Genomic DNA, 21,741 nt, shown 5'->3' with positions numbered 1-21,741 from the left:
CATAGAGAAGGCAGGCACAAGACTAGCCAAGTGCTGTAGTGTCACGAGTTTTCTTCAAATTTTAGCCACATACTCTATTCAAAATCTAGAACGTAGTAGTTGGAAGCACTTATTTCCGAAAACAAAAATAGTAATATACCAAGCATACAAAACAATGTAAACAAAAGTAGTAAGCAAAGCAACCAAGTCAGCAAGCAAATAATCATGCAAACCAAAAAGCAAAGACAAGTGAAAAAGAAAACATTACTCCTCCTCCTAAGCTAACGGTGCATGGGCTATATCACGTGAGGTGATACTTCCAATGCAGCCACTGACACATTGGTTGACCCATGTTGTTGAAGGCATGGTTCGCGAACAAGGTAGCTATGCGAACCAACAAACAAGAAAGATATAAGAGTGAAGACAAACACACTCCGAGTTTACGAGCGACCACAAAACAAAGATGAGTGAATGCGCATGACATGCACTCTGTGGAGCTGCCATGGTGTTGTGCTACACTACATGCAGATGTTGAGTGTGTGCATTCTATTGACTTTGACGTGCAAGCAAATGTGAGAAAGGTAGGCCACTTATGTTGTGCATGTGTGCTTGCTGTGTAAGATTCCTCCAACTCATGAGCGATGGGATCATGTAGCTTGAGTGGAGGAAGAGAAATCTGGGTTTTTGGTTGATCTTCAATGCAAAGAAGAGAGTGATGAGGAGCCTTGAGTGTTTCAACAATTTCCTGACCGGAGGTGAAACCAACCTCAAGACAGTGACGACCTGACATAACCATCAGCTTGGGTTGAAGTGCCTCGACAGCCTGCGGGGTTTCGACTTCGTTGATAGATAGATCATCGTAGAACAGTGTCTTGGACAGATTGACAATGCTTGAATCAACATCGTTATTAGATGAGGAAGTGGATAGATCATGACAACCAAGATTATAAAATTCAAGATGTTTGTCGACATCCTCATGATTTGATGAATCAGGCAGAGGGGTAGATGAGAAGCAAAGATGTTCACCCTCTATATTTTCAAGAAAGATAAATGACAGATTGAATGGATTTTCCAAGGAAGATGTGTCCTCTCCGCACTGTAATGACAGACTAACATTCGAGGTGTCCTGTGAATGATCGAAAGTAGAAATATCTGGAAATGGGTTTTCACAGGGGAAATCAGCAGGGGCAGAATCACAAGCGATGTCAAGATGAAGTGGATGAGGTGTAGCTAGAGGGGAGTCGTCCTTTACCGCAGGTTCTTCTTTATATTCTCGCACACACTCATCATGAATGATGGTGAAGGTTGGCTGCATAACACCAAATCCGTCGACAACTTGATCCTCGTTCACAACAGGTGAGGAGTCCAAAATGGGAGAACACATGACAGTACAATCTAGAGGATCAACAAAATGTGATGACGAAGGTCGAGGGAAAGAGTCCACATGAAAACCAACAGGCTTGCAAGCCAAATTTGCGCAAATCTCAAGAGCAGGTGGGGTGAGAGAGTGTGACAGTTCAACAGAGGCATGTGCATGATCTCCCACATCACTTCACAATGGTGGAGCTGTTTGATGAGGTGAAGGCAGACAATCACTTGTGACAACAACTGTGCCTACTTGTGATTGCACAGCTCCATCAGCAAAGCGTGCTGAGTGGGGTTCAGATATGTGAAGAAGATACTCAAACCTTCCATAAAGAAATTCCCAATCAATTTCATCTTCAAGGAATTAGTATGCAAGATTACAAAAGCGTGTGTAAAACTGATCAACGGATTCATTGGGTGCTTTTCGTAATTTCATAATTTCTTGATCAAGTGCTTTCTAGTTAAAGTGATTAAAAGCATGGTTTATCTCTGTGACCAGATGAGCAAGAGAATGAATAGATTTTTCTAACAACGTGGCACACTAGTGCATGGGGTGCCCTTGAAGCGTGTAGACAAACAACACGTAACTCATGTATTCTTCAAAGAATCCATGTCTTTTGCATGAGCCTACAATGTCAACCATGTGCCTAACCAAGGCTACGTAGCCTCCACCATCAAATGTTTTATGAGACAAGTTATCCGAGAGCTTTTCCAAGATGATGAAATCATTTCCATAAGACATACACTCCAAAAGAGCAACTCGATAGTTAGTCATGATAGATATGTAGAGATTCAAAATAGATGTGAGGACTCAGCTTGTCATCTGGCCCTCCTTCTAGTGCCAAAATGTTGACAGTGCTGGACCCGCCAACATCAGGGGATCTCCCCGGTATGAAGTCCCAACTAGACCTCACACTGTTTGGTGTAGGAGTCCCATCTGGTACAATGGCCCGGTTGCCATTATTTTAAATATCTACCTCAACTCTTGCTTGTCAGTACAAGAGAGTGCTTTGCTTTGTCTTCGGGAAGTGAGGTTCACGTGCTTGGTGAGTGTAAGTGTCGCTTGTGTCAATGGTTCTTTCACTATCAAGGGAGAGGATGAGAGTGAGTTCCAAGTCAATTGGGAGTAGTCCCAACACTGCTAGGAACACACAACACAACAGGACATGCACAGCTTCTGGAGGAGCAACCCACACGGATGCGGAAGTCACAACGTACAAGGTAAGATAACACGTACAACACTCAACAAATCAGTCCAAATGAGTGCAACGGTTGTTACAACAAGCTTCATGTGAAAGGTTTGTCTGATGTCCAGGAGAGCAGTCTACACAGGCGAGACAACGTTAACAGCATATACAACACATTTCGATTAATAGATTATGCATTACAACAAATGAAATAGTTCAGATGTAGAACACAAGTTAAAGCAACATGCATTACAAGTGTTAAAGATCAGTCTTACAAAAAATACAATACATGTGTGAAAACGTGTTGGCCTGTAAGCAGGCTTCTGAATTAAGTGAAAGTTCCAAGACACATCGTTACACCATACATCACTAACCCCGAGTGTGGGGCGTTGGAGCAACTAATTACTCCTCAAAGAAAATATTATAGACTCTCTTGGATATGTGGGAGGAGCTAAGGTGAAAAATACTTTCATGTACAAATGAGGGGGTATTTATAGCCAAGGGTGAAACTGACCCTTGTGGTTGTTCGACTACCCTCATGATAGTTTGGCTTCCATGACTTTTCGACTTACATGATTCTTTTTTCAACAAGTGGGTCTCTTGGAATTCCACGTTACATCACATTAATTGACAGCATAGCCCATAGTGGAGATGTGGGCGACATGACTCGACATGAATTGACATGATAGTGTTGGTACATTCATGTTGTTGCTGGAGTGCATGTTGAGCTACAATGCTTATGGGTGATGGATGTCTTCATGGTGTATCATAGCTTCACCTCCGCATGGCGAAGTGTGCAGAGTCTTTGATGGTCCTTGGTTCGCTTGATGAAGCTTTAGCATGTTGTTCCTTTCTTGCATGTTGGAAGGCCTGACAGGCTCATCTGTTCGCGAAGGTGCATGTTCGTCGCGTTCGTCTGCTTCATTCATTCGTCCATTAGTGAACCTGTCCTTTTGCATGTGCTCCCTTCATTCATCCCATTCGTCGTCTTTCCATATTTGTTGGTGTACTTATACCTGCAGTCACTCATGACGAGATGACATCAAATCCAAAACCTCCTAGTCTACCATGGCACATGATCATTTCGGATGCAGGTGACCAAGAGAGGCAGCAAGGTTGTGAAGCGGGATGATGGCTCTGGAGACTGCTGATGAAAATTGTGCAAGGGTCACTAAGTGATGGAGACGAGAAATCTGAGTCAACAGTGACTGCCTGCGAGGTCTGGCCTGACTAGGAGGCAAAATTGCGCAAATTTTGGGAGGGACAGTCTGGGCTACAGGAAGGGAAGGTAGGCATACTCTGTGCATTTTTTAGAACGAATGGGTAGTGGGGGTTGGACAACCAGATTTGAGCAATTTTCTAGAGGAACGGGTTGGGCTGCATGAAGGGTCAGCAGGCAAAAATTACGTGGTTTTTGGGAGGAACTACCCGGGAGACTGGCAGCCAAAACTACGCAATTCCAAGAGGGAACTGGCAGTTGGCTACTGGGGTCACTGGCAGCCAAAACTACGCAATTCCCAGAGGGAACTGGCAGTTGGCTACTGGGGTCATTTGCAGCCAAAAATGCGCAATTCCCAGAGGGAACTAGCAGTTGGTTGCTCAGTCACTGGTAGCAGAAACTACACAATTCCTAGAGGGAACTGGAAGTCTATTGCTAGGAGCTGTTGGTGGGGAAATTGCACTGAAGCTAGAAGCTGGCCTGTTGATCATATTTGTGCAATTCCTAAGATGAGCAGACTGTTGGATAATTGAAGGCTTGTTCATGAAAACTGCGCAATTTCTTGGATGAGCAGCTGACCGACTGTTTGAATGACTGACTGGGAAAACTATGCAAATTTCTGAAGGAGACAGGGACAGGAACTTGGTGTCTGTTTGGCCTATCTGCGTAATTTCCTCAGTCAGTTGAGCGAGTGAGGTCAGTGGCCTCTGTGCAATTTTTGAAGGGAGTCAATCCCGGGGTGACTGTCGGGTCTAACTGTCCAGGTGGTCAACAAAGAAGTTGATTGAACTGCTTGCGGGCAGCACATCTTGAAAAGACTAGCTTGGTTCTTCTATGTTGTTCTGGTTGAGAGTCGATCGAGTCGATGGCGGGGTGATGGTCTGGCTGTGAGATGGGAGTCTGGTCGTCAGGACTTCAACAAAAATTACTAAGTGTGTGAAAAATTGAAAGATGCATAGGTGATTATGCAAACACACACTCACATGACTCAACGACGAAACGACTCAAACCATCCAGACACACATGTTCAACATGACTGACCGACGGTGCAAGTGACAAGCGCGACACTCATGATTGACCGTTCATTGATCGAGATGACGCTTGCATGACAGTGAATGTGACTCTGTGTATGAGTGCGACAGATGCTTTCATATCGAACACAACAAGCACATATGAAGTGAACACTTCGAGCATAACCAAAAAATGGTCTCAAGCATGACTTAGACACTAGCTTGCAGAAACTTGAATGAAATGAACAAGCAAGGCGGATGCGAGGACTCACACGAGCTCACAGAGCGAACCTGCATGTGTGTGGTCATCAAGTGAAACTCTCAAGGGAGGCTGCGAAATTGGTGTAGGCCAAAATTTTGGAGGGTGGTTGTAGCTGCTACAATAGTCTATCAACTACCACCATGATGACACTCTTTCCTTCACACTTGGGTAAACCTGTGATAAAATCCCTTGAAACCTCCTCCCAAAGTTGACTTGGAATGGATAAAGGTTGTAATAGTCCTGGGATCTTAATTGTTTTAACTTTATTTTGTTGGAAAACCAAACATTCTGCCACAAAATTTTGAATATCATATTTAAGGCCATCCCAAAAAAAAGCCTTCTTAACCCTATGGTATGTTTTTAAAAATCCCTAGAGCCCTCCTAAGGAAGAGGTGTGCAATTCCATAAGGATATTTTGTTTGAGTTGGGAATTCTTATAGATGTATAAGTGATCTTTGTACCATAATGAATCATTTTTTGAGCTAAATGTATCAGATGTATTGGTGACTTGTTGTAACTTTTGAATGAGTGCCCACACTTCTTCATCCTTCTTCCATTCATCCCTTGCTTTGTTTATCCAATATGGTTGGATAATAGAAATGGTGCAAAGAAATGCTTCTACATCCTCATCCTTTCTTGAGAGTGCATCTGGAACAACATCTTGCTTCCCTTTTTTGTAGATAATTTCAAAGTCATAACCCAACATCTTTGTGACCCATTTTTGCTGCTCTTATGAAGATAATATTTGTTCTAAAAAGTATTTAAGACTATCATGATCTGTTTTTACCTTGAAGTGTCTTCCTATTAGGTAAGGTCGTCATTTCTTAAGTGCATACATAGTATTGCCAACATTTCCTTCTCATAAATAGCCTTGTGTAAATAATTTCCTTTGATTGGACGACTTTTAAAAGAAATGGGTATTTCTTCTTACATTAAAACAACACCGATTCCATTTCCTGAGGCATCACATTCCATAATAGAGGTTTTTGTGAAGTATGGTGTAGCTAAGACTGGTTCTTGGGACATTGCCTCTTTAATATGTTCAAAGGCTTTCATTGCTTCTGGACTCAAATAAAATGCATATTTCTTCAGTAATGTTGTTAGAGGTGCTGCTATTATCCCATAATTCTTAACAAAATTGTGATAATACCTTGTCAACTCGAGAAAGTCTACCTTAACACCTTCATGAGATACAATATGACCCAAATATTCCACCTCTTGTACTCCAAAGAAACATTTGGAGGTTTTTGTATAAAATTGTTTCTCCTCCAATAGTTTGAGAACTCTATCAACATGTTGAACATGATCCTTCCAAGACTTGTTGTAGATTAGTATATCATCAAAAAATACTAACACAAATTTTCTAAGTAAGGATTTCAAAATGGAATTCATCAAACCTTGAGTTGTAGAAGGTGCATTGGTAAGGCTAAAAGGCATGACCAAAAATTCATAATGACCCTCATGAGTTCTAAATGTTGTTTTCGGAATGTCTTTAGTCTTCATTTTGATTTGATGATATCCTGAATGAAGGTCCAACTTGGTGAAGTAAACTTATCCAATAATTCATCAATGATAGGAATTGGAAATTTATCTTTAATAGTGAGCTTGTTGAGCTCCCTATAATCCGGACACATGCGCCATGATCCTTCCTTCTTGTGCACCAATACTACTAGAGCAGAGAAAGAACTTCGATTAGGTTGAATTATACCAGCCTCTAGGATTTCTGCAACCATACGTTCAATTTCACTCTTTTGGGCATAGGGATATCTTTAAGGCCTCATGTTTGGAGGAACACTTCTTGGAATCAAATAAATAGCATGATCATGATCACAAATAGGTGGGAGGCCTTTAGGAGTCTCAAATACCTTGGAATGATTGTCCAAGACTTTTTGGAGATCTAGAGAAATAGATGATTTCGACATGGGAATCTCTAGCGAACATAGTTGTGAAATTATGCCATGTTTTTATTTCTTTAGAAGCTTTGTCATGTCATTAGAGCTAATTGTCTTTCCCGGTTTCCCTGCGATACCCCATAATTCAACTTCCTTTCCTTCTGAAAAAAATCAAGAAAAGTTCTTGAAAATTAAAAGCTATCGTACCCAAAGGTTGTAGCCATTGGACTCCTAGTACAACATCAGCACCACCCATTGGAATGGAAAGCATTGGAATATTCAACACATATTATCCCATGGATAGCTTAATATTATGGCACTTTCTAGAGAAATTTATGATTCTTCCATTTGCAACCACCACTTGACACTCCAGTGCTGGATATAGGAAGAAATTCAATTCCTTCGCTATCTTACAATGAATAAAATTATGGGTACTACCCGAATCAATCAACACTATTACCTTTTTCTTCCTGATATGTCCTTCTATCTTGATAATTTGAGGAGTGGTTATTCCAGCCAATGCATTACAAGATATGGTCAGATTCATTTCTTCTTTCTATAGGCTTTGTTCTTGGTGTGTATCGTCTTCTTTTGATTTTTCTTGTTCCTTTTCTGCTTCCTCTACACAATCTATATAAAATAATTTATTCTTAGCACACTTATGACCTTTATTATATTTTCTATCACAACTGTAACAAAGGCCTTTTGCTCTTTTTTCTTCCAATTGTTGTGGTGTCAACTTTGTAGGTTGTGGAAGGCTATGGGAAACAACACTTCCATCTTTATAGTTGTGATTGGTAGGCTTCCTTGTTTCCATAATTTTGCTTTCAATTTTTCTTGCCAACCTGAATGCCTTCTCCAATGAATTAGGTTCCCAAAGGTGAGCCTCATGTTGGATGTTATCTTTTAATGTCCCTATGAGCACATCAATCCTATGCTCCTCTGGAATATATTTTACCCTTATATTCAATTTTTGGAAGTCCAATGTGCTCCACCATTGAACCTTTTTGTTTGAGATTTATCAATTGGCTAAAAAAAGTGTTTCTTTTTTTATCCTCATAATGTGCTATCGCTTCTTCCATAAAAATTGCCCAAGTGACAATTTTTTTATGAGATAAAAGCCTTCGATACCATACAAAATGATTGGGTTCCAAATATAAAGTAGCAGTGCATACCTTTTGTGTGTTTTGCACATTATGGATATTGAAATATTGCTCCATCCGTAGTATCCATGTTATGGGATCCTTGCCATCAAACTTCCTCATATCGATATTTGGAACATGGTGGGTCTTCAATCCAACGTTAGAGTCTATGAAATCATGACTAACATTTCTTTTGTTCTCATCATGAGTTTCCTCTACTACCTTTTCACCATTAGGAAGCATTTCTTGTAGCAACTTTGCCAAACCTCCTTTCAAATCTTCCATGTATTTCTTCAAATCTTCAATGTTTACTTCTAAACCATCCATCTTAGCTTCCACACTATTCATATTAGCTTCCACGCCATTATTTAAACCATCCATATTAGCCTCCTTGCCTTTCTTTAAACCATCCATCTTAGCTTCTATTACTTTTTGTGAGAGTGAAATTTGTTGCACTTGGTCTCGTAATTTTGATATATCATGTTGCATTTCTTCCTCTTCTTCATGAGTCATGCTAGAGCTTTCAGGTTGCTTACTAAGTGTTTCCATTTTCTTTCTTCGAGGCATCAATTAATGATAATTATGCTTCACTATGTCCTTTTACTTCCTTCAAACTAATTTTTCAAACCAAACTTATGCAAAATTTTAAAAAGACTGCACACTGTTTTTGGCTTTGTAGGCGCTCGATATTGAATCTGTTGTATCTCTATAATTTCGGATCTCCAAGGTCTACAATTTCGTCTTGTGGTAGCCCTCTGAGTCCTCGTTCCAACCCCAAAAGTCTGATCAATATTGGATTCTCCAAGAAAGATCTATTTCAAATATACCACGATGACCTCATTATAGACTAGTTAAGTAGAGCAAACTTTTATCAAGTTTCACGTTTAAATTTTTCAACCTTTGGACCTAAAACTGATACAAAAAAAACTACACTTCATACTCTTTCTGCACCTTTTCATGAAATTTCAATCTGATGCTCAGAGAGAAAGCTATGACGATTTTCCACAGGTCACCTGTTTGAGATATAATTTGGGAGCATGCAAAATCCCTAAATTCCTTGGATCATATCGCCGAACATATAGAGAGACAAGATCGGAAATTCGTACCCAAGGTTCATTAAGATTTTGGCTCAAATGGGTTTTAATTTTAGCGTCTGAAATGTCGTCGAAAAAAGTTATAGCAAAAATGGCTCGACGACCTATTTGAAGCAGTGAAACCCTAGAATCCAAAGCTCTAATACCAATTGTTATGCAACTAGCTCACAAAATAGAAGAAAAGATAGAGCAATGACTTCAAAATTAGCCTCTTCAAGGGGCAAATCTCCTTTACATTACACAAATGAACAATTCTTGGATGATACAAATGATAAGACCTCCTTTCTATATATAGGAGTCTAAGGAGTCACAATATAGTCAAAGCTGACATAAAAATAATAATGTAAGGTTACAACAAAAACAATAAGGCCTTCTGTGAGGCACAATAATAAAAATATGGGGACAACATGGGCACAAAAATAACAATAAGGGGCTACAATGAAAATAATAATAAGGGAATACACTAGTATTATAGGGACATAATACAAATATGCCCTTGATGTCATCTTGGTTATAATATGATGTGTTGAATGATGGTACAGGAATTGTAGAGGATGAGGAAGAGTATCATCTGCTTAGTCACAGGATGCATGGAAAGTGTGAAGTTTGAAAACTATACATGACCCATGTAAAGAAGAGTAGCGTATATACACAGTTTTAATACATAAAAGTCACGTATGTGATCCTACCCATGGAAAATAGAAAGTCGTGATATTTTACCATGGTAATCGCCCACAGTATTTTGGCAACAATGTCTATTTGATTTTGTCAACAATTACCAAAGGATTTGTCTGTGGTATTGGAAAGGAAAAAATCTATAAAAGGAGAAGGAGATCAAGGAGTAAGGTGTGCATTTGATCGATTATTCATGTGTGATCTGATCTGGAACAGGTGTGCACCAGGGAGCAAGGAGAATGCTTAGATTTAAGAGATGTGAAAGTGTATTGGAAAGATAATGGATATGCTTGATTGATTTTCTTATTGCGGGTGTAATTATGGAAAAATTATTAAGTTGCTAACAAATGCAGGATCAATGAGCTATGATCTTATTATTATGTGTAGAGATCTGGCTTGATTGTGTATGCATATGTAGAGATTTGGTTTGATTGTGCATGCAGATGCTCAAATCTGATTTAGTTGTATAAGTGGATGCCAAGATATGGTTTGATTGTGTATGCAGATGCAAATATTTGGTTTGATTATGTATGCAGATGTTGAGATCAGATTTAGTTGTTTATGAAAAGTTCATTATGTTGATTTGACATCGTATCATGAAATTGAGTAATGTTGTGTTTGACTCTAATTATTCTGCTAGATAGAGATTATGTTTGTAGACAGGTTTTTAATGAGCAATGTTTTGAGATCTATATGCAAGTTGCATTCCTAAATACCATGCACATACGTGGATTTTCTTTAGAATAGTTGCATATACTATCTGGGCTTATGTGGGTTGATAAAATTATTTTCTTATTGATAGTTGCAGTTGATTTTTTTCATTGTAATGGATGAGAGTGTTTAGATGACAGTTGTTTTGCTGTTGATTGATGAGTATATTGATGGTTAATGATTACTAGATCTTGATGAGGTTTCAGTAATATATGATTTGTTGTCAAGGATTGGTGAAAAATATGTCATGAGATCTATACACAGGTTTCATGAACAGGAAGTGCGTATATACGCGAATATATTTAATGTCAGTCGCGTACAAGTTCTGATTGGATTAGGTTTGCAGTGCTGCTCTAGCTATAACAATGAATGAATCTTCTGTTTTTTGTTGTTGGTTATCAAGGATGTCTTTATTATTGTTATGATAGTTGTTGATCAAAATTTGGTTCTTGATTTGGTTGATCTATGATTGGTTGATGTTTTGTATGTGGTTTTCATGATGATCATGGATGAGTATTGACTTGGTTCTGGACAGATTGACACTGCTTGGTTATGAAATTATTTACTTTAGTTGGGAAGGGTTTATGATACAGTGTCTTGGTTGGCATGATATATTTGCTTGATCAGTGTATGGTTGGAGAGGTGTAATTGGTATTTAGTTTTGGTGTTCAATGATTCAGTATTGGTATTCAGTGATTCAGGATTGGTATTCAATATTCAGTGGTTGGTATTTGTATTTAGTATTTCAATTGGTATTCAGTATTTAGTGATTGACACAATAGTATTCTGTATTAGTATTTCTCATCATTAATTCAATATTTGGTAACTTTATTTATGTTTAATGTGGGTGGTGTTTTGATGGTTGATTAAGACAGGTGGAGCCATTATGAAATATTATGAAATGTGGTCCACAAGGATGTTAAGGGTTGGAGTCTTTAGTGAGGGAGTCGAAGCTTCCTTCCAGTGATAGCTAGTAAATTTATTAAGGGCGTAGGAGTTTTCTTCAAGTAGGAGCTAGTAAACTTGATCAGGGGGTAGTAGCTCCCTTCCAGTAGGAGCTAGATAACGAGTGGAGGTTGTATCCTCCTACGGGTAGGAGCCTACGTGCTCACAAGAGTCTGTGCTAGTACAAAATTGTAAGAATAATTTCTTTATAATAAGAGAAAAAGACATAATGATAGTAGCAATGGTTTTCTCCCACATTAAATTTCCACCTAAAATCCCATTGTCTTTATATTGATGTGTTTCTTATATATTATGATTTATCTACTCTTTACTGCTCATGATTACTCCATAATGATTAAGAAATGAAATGATGGTTGAAAAAATTGATAAAAATAAATAAACTTCATCTACATTGTTTCTAAATATGCAATTAAAAAATTAATGGAAATAAAATATACTGATTCACCCCTCGGTATTTCTAACAAAATTAAAAAATTGATATAATGAAAAGTAACGCTAATAATCTAATAAGTGTTTCAATACACTCATATTTTCAAAGCCAAAATACGAAAAAAAGATAGCCGGTATTATTATTTTTAAAAATTTAATAAATTTGAATTTTATGATGATCTATCTTTGGATATTCATATTGATCTTACATGTGGTTGTAAATATTTAATATCAGTAATTTAAATTCTAGGAGAATTATCAAAATAGAAAATATACTTATATAATTTTTTAATTCAAATAGATGATTATTTATTTCAATATATGACTGTTGATTATTTATTTCGATGTCTTATAGCTATTTCCATCCCCTTTCGGCTTAGTGTGCAAATAGAATTTGAGGTTTTAAGTTTAATATTAAGCGTTACGCATCAGGTTTTAATTTAAAGTTTCACGTTTTAATATATGTGTTAGTTTTTAATAATTGATAGGTTTGATCATAATGCCGTAGTCTTTGTAGGTTTAATGCCGTCCTAACGAAGGTCAATGATTATTTTATAATAAACGGTAGATTCAAACGTTATGGTAGAACACCCTCGTCATAGTAAGGTTTAACTATAGGGTTGGAAAGTAGGGTTTAATGCCTTCCTCATAAATCATATATATTATTTCTCATAATTCACACAATCTTTTATTAAATTATATTAAAAATATGAGGGCATTCAACCCTATGAACGCATTCAACCTTGACTTATGAGAAATAAGAAATGTGAGTCTCATAATAAATTTGAGTTATGAAGAGGGCATTAAATCTCAAGAGAGTTTATATTTACAAGTAGGTGTAGTGGTCGTTCATAATAACAATGACAACTACATGTTGAATCTATGATTGTAATATTGTTTTCTCACAAAGTTTTGGGATGTGAGAGAAACTTTGAAGTGTAAGGTGGCTAAGGTCGGTGGTAGAGGTACGAGAGCCAACGGTCAAAAAAAAATCTTTAATGTATAAAGAAAAAAAAAAGAAGAGTGAATAAAATTAAATTTTGAACATTGATTTTTATGATTTTTCCAATTCACTTTGTGCCTTTCCAATTACAAATGAAAAATACCACACTGACATTTTTTGTAATCTAAACTCATATTTGGTCTGTCCAGACCTAAAAGTTAAATTTTATCATTTCTGGTCTGCCGAGACGTAAATTTAAATTTTATCATTAATTAAGTTCATCGTGGATTATTTAATATCCAATGCAGTAGATATCTACACTACTACCCAATTTATAAGGTATTACAAATTGAAAAGTTTAGTTCAATGGTGGTTATATATATTAGTAAATTGTGTTGGCTGCCTTGTCACGGTTAACTGCACTACGAAGTGGTATATTTTCTTTCTTTCAGGACGAAAAAGCTAGATATTATATTATATGAGAGATATAAGAGTCAACATGTTTACATCTGTAATTGACCCAAAAACATTTGGTCAAAAAGGGATCAGCATGGAAGCATATCCAGATAATAATAACAGGATCTAGCCAGGATATATAGATCTGGGAGATCCCCAATGTATCAAGATCCAGAGATCATAGAGTGTGGAAATCATAAGCAGAAATCGCCAACCAGAAACACAATATATACATAAGCAAAAGACAAGAGGAGAAGGATTCTGCTGAGAAAGAAATCATGAAGCAGCAACATAAGACCCAAAAAAGATCCAAGAATAACCAGAGAAACAAATATATGCAAACCTAGAAGTCCGGGAGAGAAAATTCTTGGATATAAAAGATTTCCCCATCAGAGAAAATCTGCAAAAACCATAATCCTGGAGCAGATTGAAGGCCCATTTTAGACAGAGAATCGGCCTGCATATTTTTGTCCCTACTGATGTGGTGAATAGAGCCTCCGACCAAACAGCCCCAGAAGAAATTGATCCTATCCATCCAGCCAATCAGGTGAGGCACTAATATGTGATTTTTTCTTGAGACGAAATCTACCATAACTTTCGAATCTCCAAATACCGAGACATGCTGAATATCAAGAAAGAGGCAAAATTTTAAAAGTCCAGCAAGAGCCATAGCCTCCGCTTTACTGTTGGAGCCTTTCCCCCCATTCCAGTGAATGGAGAAATGAGTGTTTTCATTTATCATAATGAGAATACCACAACCACAAGAGCCTTGCTGTTCAGCTCCGTCGAAGAACGCCTTAGGGAAAGATGAACACTCCTTTGATTGACCAGCGTAGGCGACCTTTTTTTGATTGATAGGCTTCTGCGGGAGGGCTTCAAAAGCAGCGACAATTTTAACGATGATTTCCGAGCAAGTAGATTTAGTGCCATTGAAGATATTGTTGTTACGCCACTTCCAAATGCTCCACAGGGAAAGGATGAAGATCCTTCTCCATGATTCCTTCTGCTCGCTACACCATAGGATCATTTCATAAATTGAAGCATGCGCCATGTGCTGAATTCCATAACTGAGCTCCAAAGCCTGCCATATTTGTTGCGATTTTTTGCATTTTAAAAACAAGTGAACATTACTTTCCCCCTCTGATCTACATAATGAACATAGACCTGGCCCGTGCCATCCTCTTTTCATTAAATTCTCCCAGGTTAAATTTTTGTTGTGAAAGGTAAGCCAAGCAAATAGGATCATTTTCGAAGGGCAGCCATCCTTCCAGAAAATTTGAGGGAAAATAGGATTGCGAGAAAGTTGCTTCGAGTCAACTATATGCTGGTATACATCTTTAACTCTCACTACGTTCATCTCTTTCGAAAGATTCCATATAAGATAATCAGAATCCACAGTACGAAAAATGCCACAGTTTCTAAGACCCGCCCTAATGCAATCCCATTGAAGTGCAATCTCCTGAGGCATTTGCAGAACGTCTGCATCTTTCCACAGAGGAATGGGACCCTGCCAGCCAGCTATCAAACTATCCCAATAGAAAAGACCTCTTCTATGAAAGAAATTCAATAAAGACTCAGGTATATTAACCTCCTCAGTGCCACTTTTGAACTGATCCTTACCAATAAGAATCTTACTACCAGATTGAAAATGCCAGATTAAATTCTTCAAAAAATATGTTTCAATCTTGCGAAAGCTAAGCCAAATTGAAGAACCATATGAGGCACCGATCATACCTTTTCTGTACCAGAATGGTAAGCTCTTCCTTCCTAAGTATTTCGTCTGAATCATGTTACTCCATGGACCCTCACCATGAACAACTCTCCACAACGACTTGCATAACAGGGCCTTTCCGAATGAGCGCATATCGATCAAACCCCAACCTCCCATACTTTTTGGTAAAGAGATACTGGCTAGCTTTGTGAGATGGTATTTCCTCCTATCTACTTGACCACCCCAAATGAAGTTAGCTGATAATCTATTCATGCTTTTAATAATACTCGCAGGGAGAAAAAATAAATGCGCCCAGTAAACCGCGAGTTGATTTAATACTGATTGCACCAGAATCACTCTTCCCGCCAAGGAGAGGCATCTGAATTCCCAAGCTGAAATCCTCCTGTAGAATCTATCCAGGATCCAATTCCAATCAGTTTTTGAGTAACCATTAGCTTTAATCTGAAAGCCCAAGTACTTAATACCACAACTGATAGATTGCGCATTTATTCCAAACAGCTCAGATAACCATGCAACAGCTTCTTGATTTATATCATTGTGATAGATTGTTGACTTCTCATTGTTGACTTGCAAACCCGTAGCCTTTTGGAAGTTTTTTATGATTTCATAGAAACATATCCAAGTGACCCTGCAAAACAAGCCGAATAAGATGATATCATCAACAAATAAATTGTGTGAGATTGAGATATTTCTGCAGATTTTTAGGGGGCGACACATGTTTTCCTTGACAGCCTTATTGATATGCAGGCTAAGAGAGTTCATTGCCAGAATAAATAAAAGCGGGGAGAGGGGACATCCTTGACGAAGACCCCTTTCCGCACGGAAGAAAGGGGATGGAATCCCATTGATGATGATTGCATAGTCCACTGGTTCAACGCAGGCCATGATCCAGTTGATCATATTGGTTCTCAAGCCAATCCTTGCGAGCAAACACCTGATGAAGCCCCAATCTAGGCAGTCGTATGCCTTCCAGAGGTCGATTTTGAGAATAATCGCATCACATTTTTTTGAATGAATAGCATACAGACCCTCTTGAGTACTTGCAACTGCATCATGAATGTTTCTTCCTTTTAGAAAACCGTGCTGCTCCTTTGATAGGAACTCTGAAAAAACTCCTTTGATTCTCTCAGCTATGATCTTCGAAACAATCTTGAAAGAGATGTTACATAGCGAAATCGGCCTAAAATCCTTGAAAGATTGAGCATCCCCCTTTTTGGGAATGAGCGCTATGTTAGTGGAGGAGAGTTTTTGATTGATACTGCCCGCCATTCTGGTGCCCTCTACCATCCGCAACAGGTCAACTTTGATGATTTCGAAGAAATGAATGAGGAACTCTATCGTCCAGCCATCTGGACCAGGACTCTTGTCCCTTTTGAAGGATTTCATAATAGCAAGCAGCTCTTCCTCTGAAACTGGCTGGAAGATTTGATCATTTAAATCACCATCAAACATCCGTGGGAACAGATCAATTCCCCATAAAATATCCTGGATTTTGCATTTATTCGATCTTTTATACTGATTTTTGAAATATGCCACCGCCTCATTTGTAATATCCTGTTGGGAATAAAGGAAGCCCCCTTTTCCGTCACTGATTTTCCATATAGAATTTTTTTCCCTTCTGGAGTTGGCGAAATTATGGAAAAATTTTGAATTTCTGTCTCCTTCTTTCATCCATATCGCTCTACTTTTTAACCTCCAGAAAGTTTCTTCTTGTTTCAAAATCATCAATTTTTTCTTTTGAAGACCCTTAATTCGACATCTCATTTCAAAAGATAAGGAATCATAAGCCATGGAGTCCGCAACACTGTCTAGCTCCATTTGAATTTCCCAGAGATCTTTTTTATTCGCTTGCCTTTTTTGAAACTGCCACTCTTTTACAACCTTTCGGATTGATTCCATCTTATCACTGAAAGTCATTAAGGTAGGCAAAGATTTTGAAAACGACATCTCGTTCCACGCTTTTGATACAATGCTATTAAATTCTGGATCCTCTAAACATTGCCTGTTGAATTTAAAAGAGAAGCCTTTTCTGAATCCCTTATCCCTCCATCCTAGAATGATCGGTCTATGATCAGAAATGAAAACATTCTCGATTGTTGAAAAAGGCATGCCCAGGATGTCAATTAAGCTGGCGTGAAGGATAAATCTGTCGATTCTCTTAGCAATGTAAGCCTTCTCGATCCTTCCATTTTCCCAAGTTGGAAGAATTTTGGGAGGGAGAATGTCAATAAAGTTTCTGCTTAGAAGCTCGTTCTTAATCTTGGCTGCAATAGGATCCTGTTTCTTATTGATGCCCCAGATTTCATCCATATTAAGAGTGATATTTAGGTCACCTGCAATCAATAAAGATTCAACATCAAAAATTTCTGAAGCAAAGAGACTTTCCCAAAATGACGATCTGTTCTTGTATGGAGCATATATATTCAATATATTTATAGGACATTTTTGCCCCCTTATCTGAGCAGAAATGAGAATGCCTGCAATGCAGCTATAGGCTTTAGCATTTATCCAATGTGGATCCCATAACACCGCTAAACCGCCAGATAGGCCGATAGCCTCTACAGCAGAAATGTGCCAGAGGGGAAACATTTTTCTGAAATAAGACACTGTTACAGATGCTGCATGCATGGTCTCTTGTATTAATATGATTTTGGGACTTGCCGACAAAAAGAAGTTCTTTAAGGCCAAAAATTTCAGGTCTGCTCCCAGACCTCTAATATTAACCGATAAAATGAAATTCATTTCGAAGGCGATCCAACCTTGCTTGCTCTAAGAGGCCTATCATCAGACATATCAATAATTGGAATGTCGATCAGGGAAAGATTACTGATACTTCTGCCAGAACCGTCTCCCCTCCCCCTGAAATGCCTACTGCCCCGATTATTCTTTCTCCTCACTGTGATATTGCTTGTAGAATTGGGGCTGATCTTAGGAGAGCTTCGATTACCGGGTTTATGAACAGTGAGCGGCCTGAGGTCAAGAGATTTTTTGGACAAAAGGTAGTCTAGATCGCTACCGATAGAGTTTGAAGGCGAAGAAATAGGGGAGTTTACAGGAGTGGGAGCAATCAGAGGTTCCATTCCATTGCCAACAGGAGATTTAGTCTGATTAGGGGGCGACGATGAAGACTGAATATGGAGGACTTCCTTGCTAATTACAGGCCGAGAAAAAGGAAGCGGGATTGGGACAGCATGGTCGGAGGATGGTTCCAAAGGAGGATTTGGGGGACGTGGAATCTCATAATCAGAGGCAGTCTCCAACGATGGCATGGATGGAGAAATTCTATACAAAGGATCTGGGGCTTTGAGCGGCGAGGGAGATTTCAGATAGTCACCATCAAAAACCTCTTGATGAAAAGGCCGAGAATGGCTTTTTGGAGAAGCCGATTTCTCCGAATCCAAAGAAGAGGCTTTCAATCTATGAGGCATTTCCATGAATTTAGTTAGACCATAATGCTTTCGGCCTTTTATAGGACGCCGCGGACAATTCTTAATAAGGTGACCAGTGAGATGGCAAGCAGCGCACCTAAAGGGCACACCCCAGAAATCTAACCTCTGTCTAATGTTCTGCTCGTTCCAACTGATATCGATGTGCTCCGGAAAGCCTCCTCTGTAGGCTTTTTCAATCAGTATCCAGGCCATTCTTTTGTCCTTCTCCCCTAAACACCACGGATCAACATAAACACACCTGCCTATAGCATTTCCGATTTCTGTTAAGGTCTCTTTCGACCATAATTCCAGAGGCAACCCGGGAAGTTTCACCCAAATGAGGTTGTTAGAAGGCGTGTTTTTTAAAGGGTTATAACCCAAGTACCACCTATGCAAGGCCAGAAAACTACGACCATAGACCCATTGATGTTTCAGAATGGATTCCAGATCCACCGCGCTAAGAAAGTGAAAGCAATACCACTCTTTTAATAACCTGGCTACAATCGGGACATATCCTATTAAAGGCTTCCACTGCAATTCAAGCCAGTCTCTCATATGTTGGTCATTCATCTCCGGGAAATGCCACCGGCCTATCAGTGCTTTATCTTGAAGGCTTCCAATGCGATCTGACAAGTGGACGCTGTCAATTTTTATGGCAGCAGGAGGGGGAATAGATTTAACAGGCTTTTGACTCTTTCGAGATCGATCTCCAACATAAGGCTTTCCTTTTAGCTCTTTCTCGAAAATATTATCCCTTTGAGGGTCCGAAGGACGAATCATCATTTCATCCAAAGTGGACTGCCAATCGTTGGACAGCTTGGCCTTTCCTTGGAGGGATTCCGCCTGGATGGCCGCGTGGACCATTGCCTCCGTGGCGGATGTGTCCGACAGAAACTCCATTTCATAAATAGGCCACCTAAACCTTATCCCCTAAGTACAGGAGGAAATCCAAGGGAGATGTGAGTCGGACACTGCAAACAGATTGGACATGAGATGTCTGAACAAAAAACCTGGAGAGAGAAGGTTCAACTACTTCGCAGCTGACCAAAAGTACATGCTAAAGGATACCTCGGGAAGCAAAAGGCACATTCTCGATGGGGTATATTTCATAAACAAGGCCAGCTGTCCCCCTATTAATAGATGGCTGACAGAGTCATGAGCTGGTTTACGTCATGATGGAGAGATATTTGAAACTATGACGGCTCCATTTGATTTAAGCATTTACTCTCGTCCTGAAATGGACTTAAATGATCTGAAAGGCAATTGATATGTATCTAGAATGATCTACCCAAAAAGGGAAATTCAAATCTTAAACCGGAAACCAGAAACCGGCAATACAGGGAGAAAACCAGAATGGAAGACAGGAGAGAAACAAGAGCCGAAGACAAGAGAGTAGCAGTTGCATAGGTCCATCAAGGTATCCTCGTGAATCAGAACCAATGAAAACCCAATTGCTCATCCCTGGCCATGGAGAATATCCTCATGATACCTCTTCCTGGCAGACTATACAACAACAGAAAAAATTCTCACATACACACCACCATGGCCCTAGCTTAAAGCGAAACTCGGTGCATGGCTTTGAGATGACACAATAGCTTTGAAATCTTAAAACCCGAAACCATGACCAGCAAGTGAAAGGCCTTTCAGACATGAGAAGATTTTCATATAGCAGAGAAAGTAGCTCATTTCCTCTATAAATGATTCTGTCTAATTGTAAAAAGATACATGTAATTCTTTAGAATTTGATAAACACTCCCTGATATAGCTACATCATGTAAACTGTTTCTTTCCTTTTAATCTAAAACCATTTAAAAACAGTGAAAGCACATTAAAAGATCAGAAAACCAAACCTGGAGACGCAGACGAACCGAAGCCAAGGTGCATTCAGTAAAAAAACAATGAGGATGTCTCAATCGAAGATAGTCCGAAGAAAAACAATTGAGGGGATTTACTCACCACTGCATCTTGAGGACGCATATCAGGGAGAAGGTGGTGAATATCAGGGAGCATATGAATTAGGCAGTATATATCAGAGGACAGAAGATAATGCACAGCTACAAGGAAATGAGAAAAGAGCTAAGACTACGGGATGAGCTCTTTTTAAGGACAAATAGGAAGGCCTGCATGTCTAGTAACAGCTGTCGACTGAATAGAATGCATGCGATGGGCTCCATATAATCTAAGGCGTCGATTCTGGGATATTGAGCTCTTTCAAAGTTTTACGCACCTGGACAATATGGCCTGTCATACCACAAAACCCGCCTCTGGTTGGCTGCCATTTCCTGAGCACCTCCGCTCGGCCGTCGCGCTCAGAGATCAATGTGAGGTTAATAGGTAATTGAACTCAAAGGCGTCAGTTAATATAATAGAGTTGTGAGGTTAATAGGTAAGTGGTATATTTTCTTTACTATTTAATTTAATTAAAATTATTATAAAAAATAATAATTATTAAATTAAATAAAATTATTATAAAAAATAATAATTATTCCTAATAATACAATTGTAATCTAGTGATATATATAATTCAATTTTAATTATATCATTCCATTTATTTAATATTAATTATTTTATTATCATGTATTTACAAGCACCCTCAAGAGAGTTTACATTTACAAGCACATATATAGTTGTGGTTTCTAATAGCAATGACCACCAATAAAAGATTATCGTTCAACCCTATTAACGTGTTAAATATATAGTATGTTATTTTGATATTATGTTTATTAATATTAGATTTAGATTATATTAATATTAGATTTATGTTTTTTAATACGAGGTTTTGGTTTAATATTAAGTTTAATATTTAAATTTAACAATCTTATATTTAAATTTAATAATCTTATATTTAAGTTTATTAATAATATAATAATATTAGAAGAGTATTGTAATAGTTAATAATAATATTATTATTATTATTATTAATATTTTAAAATTAAATTTCACTTATATTATTATTAACTTATTAGTAATCCTTCAGCAAGTATTCCTTCACCTATGGCGAGGGTAGGTTTCGATCCGGGATCCCTAGGCCCTAGGCCTAGGTGATGCAGGATTCTGCAGAATGACACGCAGGTACGGAGGTGCAGCGCTGGCGGACCCATCGAGCTTTGGTTACTTCGTGGGTCAAGCGGGTTATTGACGGTTGGGTTAAGGAACTTTCTTTCAGGCTGGCGGGTTTCGTCTCGGTCGAGGGTTTGTGAGAGCGGTTTCCTGATTTGTAAGCCCGTGAACTTTCTTGGAGTTTTGCTGTC

This window comes from Pinus tabuliformis, chromosome 2_2 (genome assembly GCF_031772625.1).
Source record: "Pinus tabuliformis cultivar Carrire ecotype Pingquan chromosome 2_2, CPIR1, whole genome shotgun sequence".
NCBI classification, from domain to species: Eukaryota; Viridiplantae; Streptophyta; class Pinopsida; order Pinales; family Pinaceae; genus Pinus; species Pinus tabuliformis.
Note: the sequence above shows the minus strand (reverse complement) of the source record.